Source organism: Pseudorca crassidens, chromosome 17 (assembly GCF_039906515.1).
Source record: "Pseudorca crassidens isolate mPseCra1 chromosome 17, mPseCra1.hap1, whole genome shotgun sequence".
Taxonomy (NCBI): domain Eukaryota; kingdom Metazoa; phylum Chordata; class Mammalia; order Artiodactyla; family Delphinidae; genus Pseudorca; species Pseudorca crassidens.
This window is the reverse complement of record NC_090312.1, coordinates 52,799,940-52,815,815: the sequence shown is the minus strand read 5'-3', so window position 1 is coordinate 52,815,815 and position 15,876 is coordinate 52,799,940. Positions and strand designations below refer to the sequence as shown.

Below are 15,876 nucleotides of genomic sequence, written 5' to 3'. Positions count from 1 at the left end.
TGAAGCCTCTACCTAATGTTGTGCAATTATCTATTTGTTCCTTCAATTCTTCATGGATTTTGGTATTTTCTTCTTCATGTATTTTGGTTTTACCGTATTCAGGGCAAATATGTTAAAGATTTTTGTATCTCTCCTTTCTTTATCATAAAATGTCCCTTTTCATATCTAGTAACTTTTTTGTTTGTTTTAAAGTCTATTTTTTCTGGTATTAGTATAGCCACTTCAACAATGCTTATGGTTGCTATTTGCATGATGTATATTTTTTCATCCTTTTACTTTGTACACATTAGACTTTTGAATCCAAGCAGTGTCTCCTATAGAAAACATTTTTTAATACCCAGTTCGACAATATCTGCCTTTTGATTGTACTGTTTAATTCATTTACATTTAGTTTTTATTATTGATATGGTAGGATTTATTTATGTCTATCATTTTACCTTTGGTTTTCTACATGTCTCATGTTTTTGTTTTTTTGTTATTGTTCTTGTTCCTCCATTTTCCTTTTACAGTAAGTAGATATTTTCTACTGTAACATGTAATTCCTTTAATGATTTTTAACCACATTGTTTGACTAATGGCTGCACTAGGGCTTATGAAATACATCTCAGAATCTCTTCAGATTTTTACTAGGTTCATTCCAGATAGAAACAGAAACTGTACTTTTATAGAGCTGTATGCCTTCCCCTCTTTTTTGTTTTTATTACATTTATATATGTTACATACTTAACAACATATTATTATAATTATTACTTCTCACAAGCTTATTTTTTCAAGGAGCTTAGAGAAGAAAGTTGAGCAAATAAATATTTTTGAGTTTGTCGGGTTAATCTATTTACCATTTCTGGTTCTCTTCCTTTCTTCCTGCGGAATCAGCTTATGATCTACTGTCATTTTTATTCTAACACAGCTTTGTTCTCACTGCCTTCGTTGTGCCATATCATCAAATATATGATATTTCTTTATGTTATATAGAGAACAGTCCAAACATAGTCATATTGTTTAGGCAGTTACTTTTTAAATTAGTTAAGAGAAGAAAGGAGAAGAAATTTGAAATTACAGTATCTTTTATAATTCCCTACACAACTGCTCTAGTCAGCATTCTTTGTTTTGTTTGTATGGCTTGAGTTACTGTCTGCTATCATTTGAAGAACTTCCACTAGTATTGCTTGTGAAGCCCGTCTGCTAACAATGAACTCACTCAGTTTCTGTTTCTGTTTCTGAGTTATGGTGAAGTATTGATGATAAGTTGTGGAGTGGTAGGAAAAACTAAAATGCGATGTGCTGTATGATGTATGTTTCACTGAAGTGTCTTGGTCAAATTCTAATGATTTATGATAGAAATCACATAAAGCAAGCATCACAATTCTCTAGGAATGTTCTGTAGAATGCTAATGTTAATGATGAATATGTGATCCCAAATCTTTCACTTGTATTGACCTTATCTCAATAATTCTTCTCCCAACAATGCCATAACTAGAGTTGAGTTCTAAAGTGTACCTTCCTCTTTTCCAATAGAAATGGTCCTACAATTTCAAAAAGTTCTCAAAGGTGAAAAAGTGCACACGGCGTTTATCACGTTTGCAAATGCCAATGAAAATGCTAAGGTAACACTGTCCAAAAGGCAATATTCTTCTGTGAGGGCACCCAACTTTAAACAAATACACATATTCTAAATACAGCTTAGATCTGTGACATGTTTTGGCCAATGAAGTGTGAGCAGACATGATGGCCTTCAATGAGCAGCAGAGGCCTTAAATGGGCTTGTGCAGTTGGGCTCACCTCTTATGTTTCAGTGAACTTTGTGAGAAGACAGGGCCTGGGAGCTGCGGCCTCACAGTTGGGCTCCAGAGGAACATGTGTGTTACAGACCTCAAACTGACCCAAAACACGGGGCAAAACCAGCCATCTAGAGGTCTAAAAGAGAGCCACTGCAGCTAGCCAATAGGTCCAAGAAAAATAAATTCTTGTTTATGGAACTGAGTTTTGGGTCGATTTGTTCCAAAGCATTATCACAGCAAGAGCTGACTAACACAACATCCTCCAAATCATTGTTATGTAAATGGATGCCACCATGCCTACAAGTAAGGCAATTGTGTACTCAAATTGTGAGAGTCCTTGAACTCTTGGTGCCTCTCCAACACAATGTACATGGCTAAATTTCCACAAATAAGTTCACTAATATACCACAAAGATCTCCCTAAGCTTTTATTAAATGTAATGCAAAGTTCTTTCTTTTCATTTTCTGCTTCTACATAGTTAAAATGCTTTTATCAATGTAAAATGGCTCTTACCTTTTGGCTTCTGTCGTGAGAGTCTTTTGAATTCTGAAACACTGTAGGATATCACCTATAAATGGAATCTAAAACATACAACAATTGAACGAATATAACAAAAAAGAAGGAGAGTCACCGATATAGAGAACAAACTAATGGTTGCCAGTGCGGAGGGGGAGGAGGGGGCAATACAGGGGTGGGGAAGTGAGAGATGTAAACTACTGGGTGTACGACAGGCTCAAGGATGTATTGTACAACACAGGGAATATAGCCAATATTTTGTAGTAACTGTAAATGTAAAGTAACCTTTAAAAAGTATATAAAATTTTTTTTAAAAAGAAATCATACTTAAAATTCGAAACAATTTAAATGTCCATCAACAGGAAAATGCACATATAAATTATTGTATTTCCCTATATGGGAATCCTACGTAGCGAGGAAAGTACATGAACTAGACAGAACTTTACGTGTCAGCATGGATGAACCTAGCAAAGATAACACTAAATAAAGCAAGTAACAAGAGAAAACAAAATAGAGTATGATATGCAGCTTAAAAATACTTAAAAATGTAGCCTACATAGAAAGACATCCATGCCAGTGATGGAGACCAAGTTCAGAAGAGTGGTTACCCAGGGTCAGCTGGGGAGTGGCTGTGTCTGGGAAAGTGGTCACACCAGAGACTCTTCAACAGGAATGGTAATGTTTCACTTCACACGCTGGCTAGAGGACGGAGGAGTGTCTGCGATGTTATAATGTGAGCACGCTGCATATAAAAGCCATTGCTGACCACATCTAGGGGATCTGATGCGCGGGAGCTGGTAGTACGGGTGGAGGCATCCAGAAGGTGGTGGTAGAAGAGGAACGTTGTACACGTAACGCCTAAGGCCTGACCAGAGGACGACCACTGCTCTAGAAACTGGACACAAATCCAACTTCTACGGCCAATCTTACAAGACAAACTGAGGCATATTTAAAATTTTAACATTTTATGTGCGCAAAAATAGATTCAATTCAGGCAGCACAAAGCGGAAGAGGTGAGGAGCACTCCAGCCACAGGAGCTGCAGAGATGTTTATTTTAAAAGGGCAGAAGCAAAGCAAGGAAACGAGTGATTTGCTATGGCTTTAACGCCTAGTTGGTGGTTTGTGACTGGGTGTCCTCAGCGGTGTTCGTCACCCTGAGGCGCTGACAGGCTTAGATTTTGGTTGGTTTAAGTGGGCGCCCGCATCACTAGAGCCACCGCAGGCTAACGGCCTCCTTGCAGGGTTAATTTACTAACACCAATTGTCTGAGTCCTTCCTCTTACTCAGTCACTTCACTTCCTACGCCTCAGTTTCTCTTCTCTAAAGTGGATATTCAGTAGTAAATTCTCTGTGGAGATGTCAGGACAAAACAAAGTGATTATTAGGAACCACGATCATGTCCTGAATGCACGGAATATGTCACCGCTTGCCAACCACCGTGTCAAGTCAGCAGAAACGACAGAAATTAAGAGCTCTCCGCAGAAATTCACACACCCGTGCACCAGGTAAGGGACCACAGGCAGACGTTCACTCAGCCTTTCCTGTGTCCCTCAGGGAGTTCAAGCTCTCTCCTGGGCGGGGCGAGCACAGACACTTAGCGGGAGTTTAACTACTTTTAAAATGCGCTGATACAACCATGTCTCACTTTTGTTTGGATCAGTCAGCAAACGTACCCCAAACCCTCCACACCGCCTACCTTTCGCGCTGCCGTAGTCTCGAAGCTGCCGCCACGCTCTTCAGGCCGCATCATCATGGAGGCGGGTCTCCGTGCTGCTCCTCAGGCCGCGTCGTCTTGGGAGGCGGGTCTGCGTGCGGACGCACGGCGAGCGCGCGGAAGTCCTCGAGCCCCGCCCCCACGGGCCCCGCCCGGAGGCTTAAACCGCAACCCCGCGGCTCGGGAGGGCGTTGATGCCCGCGCCAACACCAGGCCGCGCGTGGGCTCCGGAGCGCGGCATGGAGGGCCCGGCCTAGCTGGGGCCCATGGCCCTATGTCTTCTGGCTGCGACTCCGGTCCTGCGCACGGTGCGGGGCCGCAGCCCTCGGGCGGTGGGCGCCCGAGGGGCCGGGAGGCGAGCCGGGGCCCCCAGGCGAATGTGGGCATCCTGTCTGCAGCCAGAGTCCCCGAGGCCGCGCTCAGGCCCTGATCACTCGGTGAAGCTGCGCCCGGACAGCGCGGCCGACTCCTTCTCGCGCTCTGAGGACCTGTGCGCGCTGCAGGACTCGGTGCCTCTGCCCTCCGTGCGGCCTTCCCTGAGGGAGGGCCTGCTGGACTTAATGCCGACCGCCTCCGCGGGGTAGACTGGGCGCCGCTCCTGAGCACCCTCTGCCCCTGATATGTATCCAGAGCTTCTTCCAGCCACGGCTTGTCGAGACAGGTTTGTACTTCCCGCTTCCAGGGGCCCTCGTGTGGGCGCTGAGAAGCGGGGTATTAAATGGTTAAAGGTGGAGGGTGGGCACTAGAACCGGTGCGCAGTGCCCGGGTGTGCGTGCACTAGACGGGGCGTGCGGCCTAGGACTCCTGCCAGCTCGGTGACCCCGGCCGAGTGCCTTAAGGCTTCAAGGTCTCAGTGTTCTCATCTGTAGCATGGGCTTAACAGGACCCAGCCTCCGTGGTGGTTACAAGGATGCACTGTGTTAATGCTTCTAGACTCTACAAAGTAGAACACTTAGCACAGTTTGGAGCATCGTTAATTGTTGCACGGATGTTACCTGGTCTGTTGAATGACTTTGCCTGGTACACACCAAAGCGATTAGGAAATGGATATATCGCAGCTTCATTTCCTTTCCATTCCAACAGGGCTCAGGAAAAAAAAATTTTTTTTCAATAGGTGTATCATATATAGTGGAAAGAGCACCGGTGTCAAGGCAGCTTAGGGTTTGAATTACAGGGCTGATGCTCTCTGTGGCCTGGACAGGTTTCTTTTGCACTACAACCCCCACACTTGTAAAATGACATTAAAAACCACTCTTTCTGTGGGTTCTTAGAATTAATTAAGCAGGTTATGTGTGTAAAGTATCCTGGCACATGAATGAGTTGTCAGAACCAAGGGCTGCTGGAGACGATGCTTCTGCCCTAGGTAATCTTCCCTTCTACTGGGCAGCAAGTAAACACAAGCACAGGAGTCAGTGCTCTGGAAGAAGTGAGTTCTGCTGCTACAGAGCACAGAATCTCTCTTTTTCTTTAATTTAATTTTTATTCTATATTGGAGGATAGTTGATTTACAATATTGTGTTAGTTTCAGGTGTACAGTAAAGTGATTCAGTTATACATATATCCATTCCTTTTCAGATTCTTTTCCCGTACAGTTTGTAACAGTGTGTGGAGTAGAGGTCCCTGTGCTATGCAGTAGGTCCTTATTGATTATTTTATATATAGTCGTGTGTATATGTTAATGCCAAACTCCTAATGTATCCCTCCCCACCATCCTTCCCCTTTGCAGAGCACAGAAACTTGGAAGGGAAAGTTCAGGGTAGGATTCTTGGAGGAAGTGCCATCCTTTCTAAGGATATGTAGAAGCTCCTGGGGTGGCAGGAGAAAGCAGTGTGTGTTGAAGTTTGAGAAATGTAAGAAAATATAGCAAAACTAATATACAGGACTGGAACTCAGGGTTTGGGAGAGAAATGAGAGTTGATACTGAAAACTTAGTGGGGCCCAACAGAAAGGCGCCTTGTTTGTCCTGTCAGAAGTTTGGATGTTTATCCTGAAGGCTGCGGGAAACACCAAAGAACAGTGAAATGGAATTCTGGTTTAGAGGCTCACTTGGACCTCCATGTGGAAGGAGGTCCACATGGGTGCAGGGTGAATTGTAATCTAAGGGTCCCACTTAAGTTATAAAAGGTGGGACCGGGTTTTGCAGATCTGAGAGAGAATGGGTGAGGCCTGGTGACCAGTTAGAAAAGGGAGGGCAGCAAGCGTGGGTGACAGTTTACAGCTGCATCTTTTTGAGAGATACAGAGCACAGTAGAAAGGGATTGGGGGTGGCGAGAGGATCTTACTTCATCTTCAGTGCTTTAGAGGGGCCTGGTAGACAGGTCTGGGCCCAAGGTACAGATGTGCGCTTTTGGGAGGACAGGTGTTTGAAGGCAGGGTAGAGACTTAGGTTATCCACAAGAATATCCAAAGAATCATAGGTCTGAGAGTTTTTTAAGTGGGTATATTTGAGGATGTTTATAAGCTGAGAGAAAGTAGCCAGCAGAGGAAGGGTGTGAAGATCTAGGAGAGGAAATGATTGTTCATTTGTTTTCGAAAAGCTGAATACTTATCATGTGCCTGGCCCGTTTCTAGGATCTGGGGTTCACACAATCTGTTATCTCTTCTGCAACGACAGTTCAGCTCATCCCCTGGTGAAGAGAAGTCAGATTATTCTTTGCATCCCATTCAGGTATAAGAAGTGTTCTGTACCTCTGAAGGGACTTTACTTAACCAGAGTAGTAAGTTAGAAATCAAAAGAAATTAGAGCTGGAAGGGACCGGAAAGGCCACGGTACTTAATTTTGCCTAATATTTTACATTGAATGTAAGAAAAATTTATTGTAGAGCCCATTCTCTTCAGAGTTCCTTCACTGAACTTGCTTTATGTCTTCCATCCAATGGGTCCAGCTTGTAGATTTTGGCCTTCTCCTAAATTTGCTTCTTCATCCATATTACATTTTGCCCAGACTGTGGCAGAAACTCCTGGGTGGTTTTGTAGCCCCTGGTTCAGTTCCTCTAAGTTCATCTGCCTACTCGTGTTGAGTGATCTTCTACCATAAAAAGATGTGCTTAAAATAATGCTGCTAATGGCTTGCCCACACAGAGTTAGTGCATACTAGCCGCCCAGCGTGTGCTCTGCACAGAGGCGTGTAGTCTGAACTGTGTTTGGCCAAGCCTCATAGGGCTCTTTGCCCTGAAGAAGGGGAGCTTTTTGTGATCACTCCCTTAATCTAATTGGTCCTTCAGCAGCGGGGTGCCTTTTCCTAATCAGCGGAGGCACCCTTACTCAGCCAGTGGTAGCCCCAGGCCTCATCACCTGTGGGGTACAAGCCATGCTCTCTCCCAGGCTTGCTTCGGCCAACATCTCTATTTTCATTTCTGTCTCTACTTGTACTTGGACCCCTGGCCCATAGTCATCCCCACCTGCAGCATTTACAGTGCCCAGCAGGAGTCAGGCTTGAGTATGTTTTCACAGATGTTCCTTCTGCAGTTAATGCACCTCCTACTCCAACTCTGCATAGCCTCATCTTTCTAGATTGTACTTCAGGGTTACCATGAAGCCATCACTTAGACATAACTTTTTGCCTCCATAGGAACCTCTGCGTATAAAGGTTACGTTTATTTATCTCATGTGATTGAAATTTTGAGTTTATACATGTCCCTCCTTAATGAAGGCTTTAAGGGCAGGAGTCCTTTCTAATCCTTAGCACAGAGCAGATGCTTTTGTTTTTATTTAGATACTTTTAAATGATGATAAAATGTATGGTTTAAATCACTCATTTTACAATAATTTTGCTTTAGGTTGTGACAGAAATATAGTTTACAGAAGTCGTGTTCCTGCGATATGGAATAAAGATGTGACCTTCCAGTTGTGTAAAGCTCATAAATGCTGTGTAAGTGCGTCGGGTGCGCTAAGGAACGTGGAGCTAAGTGGGCTAGTTGTGAGAGAGAGAGACTTAACTATGTTAACAAAGGTAAGCCTTCATTGTGTCCTCCCAACATTTGATAGTTGCTTTTGGGGTGCTTTTGGGGCAAACGAAACCAAAAAAAGTTTAAACTGTTCCTCCCCATTAAAGGGATTGAATAATTGGCTTCTTTGGTGCACCTGTGTCCTGTGAATTCTCCAGTTGGAGATGGAGGTTTAGAAAGTGAGTTTCAGTCTTGTTTAAGTCTCTTCCCATCGGACTGGTCTCGTGATTTCCTACTCACCATGTCTGTCTACCTTTTCCCGTCTACCTTTTCTTGGTGTTGTTCATGCCTGGATTGTCTCCTGTACCTGCTCAAACCTTGGTCCATTCTCATTTGTACCATGGAAGTTTGTCATGCTGGATACTGTCAGAATTAATCTTATTTAAGTTTGTGTTAAGCCACAAACCACATGTTTTGTATATTTTCTGTTTTTTGTGTTTGTTTATATTTTTATGGTTTCTCTTCAAGAAATATTATGGGAAGGGAAATAGCAAGATGTAAAGAGCAAAAAAGTTGAGCTTCCCTGGTGGCGCAGTGGTTGGGAGTCTGCCTTCCAATGCAGGGGACGCGGGTTCGTGCCCTGGTCCAGGAGGATCCCGCATGCTGCAGGGTGGCTGGGCCCGTGAGCCGTGGCTGCTGGGCCTGTGCGTCCGGAGCCTGTGCTCCGCAACGGGAGGGGACACAACGGTGAGAGGCCCACGTACTGCAAAAAAAAAAAAAAAAAAAAAAAAAAGGCAAAAAAGTCATCTATCTGCAATCATAATTATAATGCACTGTGGTATGTGTTTAAATAGGAAATACACGTAACGTCCCATAGGAGCAGCAAATTTAGTGGTGTCGGTGAGGGTGTGTCATGGAAGTAATCACAAAGCAGGTGACTCTTGATTAGGGTCCTGAAACATTAGTGTGCCTTCCCTGTGTCCAGTAGTGGTCTGAAGGGGTAAGGAAGCCTGCCTTTCAATTTGAGGGAACAGAGGGTTTGAGGTCCTCCCTCTTCTATTGCTCTAGTGTACTGCATAGCAGCTAATAAAATACTGGGTTTATAGTTGACATTTACATCGCTGATTGATCATCAAGATTGGCATGTATCATTGGAAATGAAAATCGGAAGTCTTACGCTCTTTAGGTTTTTCTTTTTTTTCCTTTGTCTCAAAAGTATGTAGTACTTTACTGAGTGGTTGGGAAGAAAGTTTGCAGTATCCAGTGTATTCAGTTTTAGTACTGAATAGAATTAAACTGTTGCTGTAAACTGGAATAACACTTTGTTACTGACAAGTTTTAGAATGCATCAGTTCATCAGTTACCTGTTTGGGAAGATTGTAGTTAATGATTTTAAGAATGTGGCTGTAAACCTCCAACTGACTCAAGAAAAGCAAATAAGTGAAGATTGACAAATGTATAGGCTCTTCATCTTATTGTGTGTGTCGTTTTTTTTTTTCCTTTTAGTTACTTGTCAAGGTATAAAGAACTCTATCACTCTTAAGACAGTAAACTTCACGGGGTATAATTTGACATGGCAGGGAGCAGATTACATGGCCAAGATCTTAAAGGTGATTTTATGTTTAAACTTTCATGAAAACATATGTGATTGAAGCACATTAACATATTGATACAGATGGCAGTTAATTTTTGTCTTTTAATACATGTGAGTGCATCTTTTGTTTTGTAGAAAGAATATGACCAAATGGGGATGTGAATTGCTGTTGCATAAACTATAGTGTTGAATCCCCAGTCTTTGCACTTTAACAACTCTGTGGTTTCCTATCTTCTTCCTGAGACACTTAATCTCAGGTCCATCCTCCTCATACAGGGTGGTAAATTAGAGAATGATTAATATCACCATTTAAAGAAGTGAGACTGAAATCTCAAGCATCCTGAACATAGGAACTGAAGGGGCCTCTCAGCAGTTCAGAGAGTTATTACCAAGCCAGCCGGCTGAATTATGTTCAGTTTTCTCCATAGCAGAGCCCTCCAGGTCCTTGCTTTGAGCTTATTTATTTTTATACACAATTCTATATGGATACTGTACATAATACTAAATAGTTGTATTAACTGGGTTTAACTGGTGATGTATTTACATCAAGATCTAACTTTGTTTTGTTGATTTCTTTTTAGGGGCTTTCCATTCATCAAAGCTCGTGATGTATGTAATCAGTTGCTGGTGTTTAGCTATCATATTTATGATATATAGGGCTTGAACTGGGAAAGGTAGATGGTCATTCTTGCTTTTTAAACGGACAGAGTCTTACAAGAAGCATTTCCCTCTCTGAAATAAATCATGTAAAACATGTTTGGTCGCTCTCCCAGTGCAACGGTGTAGTTGTGTGGATTTGGCACACAACTGGCAGCCTTGTGGTTGTCTGTAAACAAGGAAGCCTGTTGTCCAGTCTGCAAATCAGCTGTTACCCGTGAAACGAACTTGACTGCCATTTCTGACCCCTCACATGGAGCTCTCATACTCAAGAATGTTCATATGTTTGCAAGAAACGTTGTTTGCAGGCTGTGTGTACAAACTCCTGATCTGAAAGCCAATATAAAGCAACATCTCCCAAACCTCTGCTCTCTCACCAAGGCCACACACACTCCCTAGCTTATGGCCTCATGGCAAGCTAATACTGTCAGTATCAGATTCTCCTTCCCAGTGGTTCTGGGAGACTGCATAGTTGCTCTGTGAAAGGCACCACTGCTGAGGTTGAGAGAAGAGCATCTTGGGTGTCAGTCCTGCCCTTGCATGCCCAGAGAGAGGGGTGTGTACCGCGTTCTCCTGTTAGGGTTTTCCTATGCTGCAGGGTTTGCTGCTTGTTGTCAAAATGATGTCCTAGTGACTTGTCTTCTGCGTGGTTATATAATCCCAGCACACTTCTTTATGATCTGTAGACTTTTATGGGGTTGTGGCCAGGCCAGGTTTTAAATGTTTGGAAATGTCCAGTTGAACAGCATTGCAGTGGCAGTGAATCTTGATGGGAGAATTGTATTACTGTTACCCTAGTTTTGGCTTAAGGGTGATGAGAAGATGAAATTTCTGATGGGTCAGTTTTAGTTATATATGTGTATGTGATTTACTTTTATAAATTCTAACATCTATTATTCCCAGCTTAGATATGTTGACTTTCTGATTATTCTTCTGATTCTTTATCAGTCCCTTTACTGATGTATTTTCCTCTGTAAAACTACATTTTCTTCCAGACTGTTTGTATCTGATGGTGAAGAATAAATTTTTCATTTGCAGTATAAAGTTGATCTGAGAAAAAATGTTTACCTTGGATCTTCACTTGGCTTCTGTGAAAGAAACTTAATAAAATAATATGGGCAATTCCCATTACTAATCCTAACCATGTACAACAGAGGTCTGTACAGTAACATAGCAAAGATAAGTTCCTGTAATTTTACTTAGTCATTGCCTCTTTTAGACCATGGAGCAGTGAGAGACGTTTATAAATAATGATACCTCAGATCACTTTTGTTAAATGTCCTCTAATATTTGGATATTTGGTATCTGGCTTGTGTTGTCTTTTATACAATCTTGTCTTCTTTCTTTGCACTTTAGTTTAACAACTCTGTGGTTTCCTATCTTCTTCTTGTGACACTCAGGTCCATCAGAATTTCCTGTGACTGTGACAGTAGGGAGTCCTTCCTCCTCAGAAATCGAAGAGGTTGATGATTCCTCAGAAAGTGTTCAGGAAGAGCCAGAGAAAATCAGTTTGAAACAAGAAGCATTGCAGGTACAAAGTTATCACTTTAAAGCTATAGAGAAGATTATTTTTCAAACAGCAGCCTGATTGCAACACGCCACAGCTGGTGTGAGGGTTCTGTTTTCTCCTCCCATCTTCATTGTATCCCCTTGAATGGTTCCTTAAGCTTAGACCAAGGTGAATGGTGGACATTTGAACTCTAAGAAATAAAAATCAAAACATGTCGTTAGTAATATATTTTCCTTTCCTTAGAACCTTAGTATATTAGATTTAGGGAGAACCGTAGTGATCATAAGATAAAGAAATTGAGTTCTGAATGAATCTAGTCAGCTGATTCAGGGTTCTTGTTTTACAGATGAGAAAATTGACAGTTCTAGTTGAACTCTGTTTTAATAAGAGGAAAATATGGCCTCATTTTAAATAAAAGTAAAGTTGAAAAAAGTTTTGATTTTGATATTCTCCTTTCCTAAAATAAAAAATATCAAGAAGCTACATTATATTCCCAAACAAACCTGACCTCTAATGTCATTCCATACTTTTGTTTGTATGGACAGAAAAGAAAAATTGATTTTCATAAGAAATTTTTGCACCTCAAAAATAATATATTTATTTTATTTCAACTTTAATGCAGAGCTGAACATTTCTAGTAAATAAAGGAACACCATTTGGGGGGGACCTTGTCTTTGTGCTACAAAGTCCATGTTTAATTTTTTAAAATTATTTAATATGATTTTCTTTTCGTATGAAACTTGACCGGTTTCACAACTAATTATCCCATTATTGTAGGACTATGGGAATTAACTCTTTGATTTTCAAAAGAGAAAGTTAGATTTTTATTTTTTTAATTAAAATTAATGATAATATAGAGAAATTTTAAGAAAAGAACTTAGAAAATTATGAAATGTTAGAGTAGGAGAAATCTATAGTTCATGTAGAGTTACCCCCTTTCGTTTTATAAATGAGCACTACAATTTGTAGCACGTAGTGGTTTATTAGTAAATGGCAGAGTATGAGAAGACCCTAGAGCATCTACCCGCATTCCTTGTCATTTTAGATGTGTTGTATTCATTTCCTTCACGAGTAGACCAGGAGATTGTATTTCTAAAAGCAATGATAGACACTGGGGAAGACCAAGAAGTTTAAACACTGGGACCACAGAATAGCAGATTCAGAAGGCACTGAGAACCCTTTTAGCTCTTCTCCATTTTGACGAGACACTACAATGATGGTATCAAAGTGTTTAAGTATATAAGCCCACAACAATCAAGAGATTTCAACATAGTTTTGAAAGACGGAAGACAAGTGGAAGAGTGTGAAACTGAAGCAGTAGAACAGAGGAAAAGCATCACCTAGAATATGCACAGCGACCACCTGCAACTGAGGAGGATTCTGACCCCACCTGCAGAAGTAGCCCCATGCTCAGATGGGCATGTAGGAGAGAGGGTGGAGTTAGTTAAAAGTGTGACTGAAATAGGGGAGCTCATTGAAGGGTTGTGTTTGGAGGAGTGGACTCCCAGCCCCACCCTCACACTCCTGAAATGAGATGATTTCATTTTGAAAACAGTGAAACTGGCGAGAACTAGGGCAACTAGTGTGAGTTTTTACACCCTAGAAAATTGTGTTTGGGGGAGATCCTATTACAGTTACTCCCCGCTTTTTCCTGCATAAGAAACCAATCAGTTATTGACTTCAGGGAGCTTTCTGCACTCATTCTTCAATAGAAAATAACTGTCATTTGCCTGATAGTTGACTAAAGCTTACAACATGAGAGAGGGGGAAAAAAGAGTGAAAACATATCCTGGTAGGACCAGGGACAATTTAGGGAACAAAATAATTTAAGAAAAATCCCTAATTAGTATCCTGAGAGAGGTTTAAAAAGAGCTACCAAATATAAAATAAGACTAGGGTGTTAATTAAAAAGAGAATGGTCAGAAAGCAAGAGAGGTCTCTTGAAAATGAAAATACGGTTGCTGAAATAAATTCAGGAGCAATTTTAAAAATTTCTCAGTATATGAAAAAGAAAGACACAGTGGAAAATGTGATAGCAATATGTTAGAGAGGCTGCATCTGGGAGATCCTACATGTTACTATTGGAAACTCCAGACCCAGAAAAAAAACGGAGGGAAGCTATCAAAGGGCAACAAAATTCCCCACAGCTGAAAGTAGACATCAGGCCTCAGATTGAAAATAGTTACTCAATTTTTGAGCAAGATAAACAGGAATAGACTCATACCTAGGCATCCTTCACTGTGAAACATTAAAATACTGAAAAAATAAATTAACATACAATAAAATACTGAGAGGATACATCCATTCCAGAGAGAAAAGTACTGGTCACCTAAAAAAAAATGTTAAAATCTGACTTTATCATACTTGTCATCAGCACCATGGATCCTGGAAGGCATTAGAAAGATACCTCCAAAGTTTTTCAGGCACATAATTTTCACCCTAGGGGTTTGTATCCAGCCAAACTATCAGTCATAAGTGGAGGCTGAAGAAGATATTTTGTACACAAAGATATTTGAAAAATTGACCTCCTGTGCTACACCTTAAGCTATTTATAGAAATAATCCAGCAATATGAGGCAATAAACCAAGAAGTAGGGTAATAGGGGATTCAGTGCAGAGAGCAGATAGTCTAGATTGGAGACACTTCTATTGATTGTGTGATTGAGAGCTTAGAAACACCTTGAGGCATATTGTACTTACTAGCTATTAGGCACTGTTGGAAGGGAGGAGGGAGAGGAAGAGGAGAAGGAACTTGAACTCCAGAGGAGAAAAGGCTATACGGACATAAACCTGAAGCAAACTAAGCTATGGTTGATTTTTAACCACTTAAACTTGACACTATAGATGAATCCACTTAAACTTGACACTATAGATGTCCCCCTTTTCAGTGACACACAGGGGTAATGACCACCTATCTAATTTGTTGTCCACACCAGAACACTTCAGTAGTGTAAGGAGGTGCTCTAATTCTGTAACATCAGGACAACAGGTATAAACTGGAACAGCCCAAGGCGGCTTGGGGTATGTGGTCACCCTGCACAAGGGCAGTGACACTGACACAGTATGGAACGAGGTGTAGTCTATACACAGAGAGAGTACATCTGCAGTGGGCAATATTAATGTAATTGTAATAATGGCAATACTGTCTCCGTTTGCCGGTTTTATTGTCAACTTGCATGTAATAACAAATAACTAACCTATACTTAGTATGTATTTGTATTAACTTGGTATGTACTGAAATGTATTGTGTACTAGTATGTACTTAGTATATATTAGGCTCTAAGTGTTTTTGCATATATTAACTCATTTAATCCTCTGAATAGCCTTATGAGGTTGGTGCTAATATCATTCCCACTTTTTTTTTTTTCTTCCTGTACGCGGCCCTCTCACTGTTGCGGCCTCTCCCGTTGTGGAGCACAGGCTCCGGACGTGCAGGCTCAGCGGCCATGGCTCATGGGCCTAGCCGCTCCGCGGGAGGTAGCATCTTCCCGGACCGGGGCACGAACCCGTGTCCCCTGCATCGGCAGGCGGACTCTCAACCACCGCGCCACCAGGGAAGCCGCATTCCCACTTTTGTGAAAAGGAAGCTAAAACAGGGAAGGAACTTGCCCAGGCTGTACCTAATTTAGGGTTGGATCGAGGCTTTGAGTTTAGGCTCTCTGCCTGTTCTCTTAAACCTTACTCCCTACTGACTCTCAAATAACAGAAGACTTAACTGCACATAGAACAGAATATAAATTTCAACTTTGACAATGTAAAAGCTAGGTCTGGAAGGTAGACAGGAGGTAGAAAGAAGGAAAGATGGTATGAATGTCCTCATTTTACAAAGCGTGACGTTGAGAGAATTTATAGTTGATCAACAATTTAGGTTTTTAAGTATATCACTACAAGTCAAAGAGATCCTGAGCAGTGGAAAACTAATGATGACATAACTTTACTAAGCAGTGTGGAAACAGTGTAAAGGAACTAAACCCTTACTTAGTAAAATAGGAAATGAACAGATAATGCCTCCAATTTAGTGAGAAAATAGTCATGTAAGAGTGTTACTTGGAAATGGAGAAGAATTCAAAATAACAATAGTTGGACCTCGCTGGTGGCGCAGTGGTTAAGAATCTGCCTGCCAAGGCAGGGGACACGGGTTCAAGCCCTGGTCCGGGAAGGTGCCACGTGCCGCGGAGCAACGAAGCCTGTGCGCCACAACTACAGAGCCTGTGCTCTAG

General features: G+C 41.6%; 1 protein-coding gene and 1 pseudogene across 23 annotated transcripts in view; one reads left to right on the top strand and one right to left on the bottom strand.

Moving 5' to 3' along the window:
• LOC137210251 (UDP-N-acetylglucosamine--peptide N-acetylglucosaminyltransferase 110 kDa subunit pseudogene) overlaps window positions 1-15,876 on the top strand; it is a 632,586-nt pseudogene that overhangs the window by 260,018 nt on the left and 356,692 nt on the right.
• LOC137210238 (UDP-N-acetylglucosamine--peptide N-acetylglucosaminyltransferase 110 kDa subunit-like) overlaps window positions 1-15,876 on the bottom strand; it is a 111,670-nt gene that overhangs the window by 41,880 nt on the left and 53,914 nt on the right. For 8 of the 23 annotated variants that reach the window (XR_010936404.1, XR_010936401.1, XR_010936396.1 and 5 more), the window contains one exon: window positions 11,415-11,847. The exons of the other annotated variants lie outside the window; for them this stretch is intronic. The gene's annotated coding sequence lies outside the window, so the exon portion shown is untranslated. Of the gene's footprint in view, window positions 1-11,414; window positions 11,848-15,876 lie in introns of those variants that run through there. 23 annotated transcript variants of the gene reach the window in all.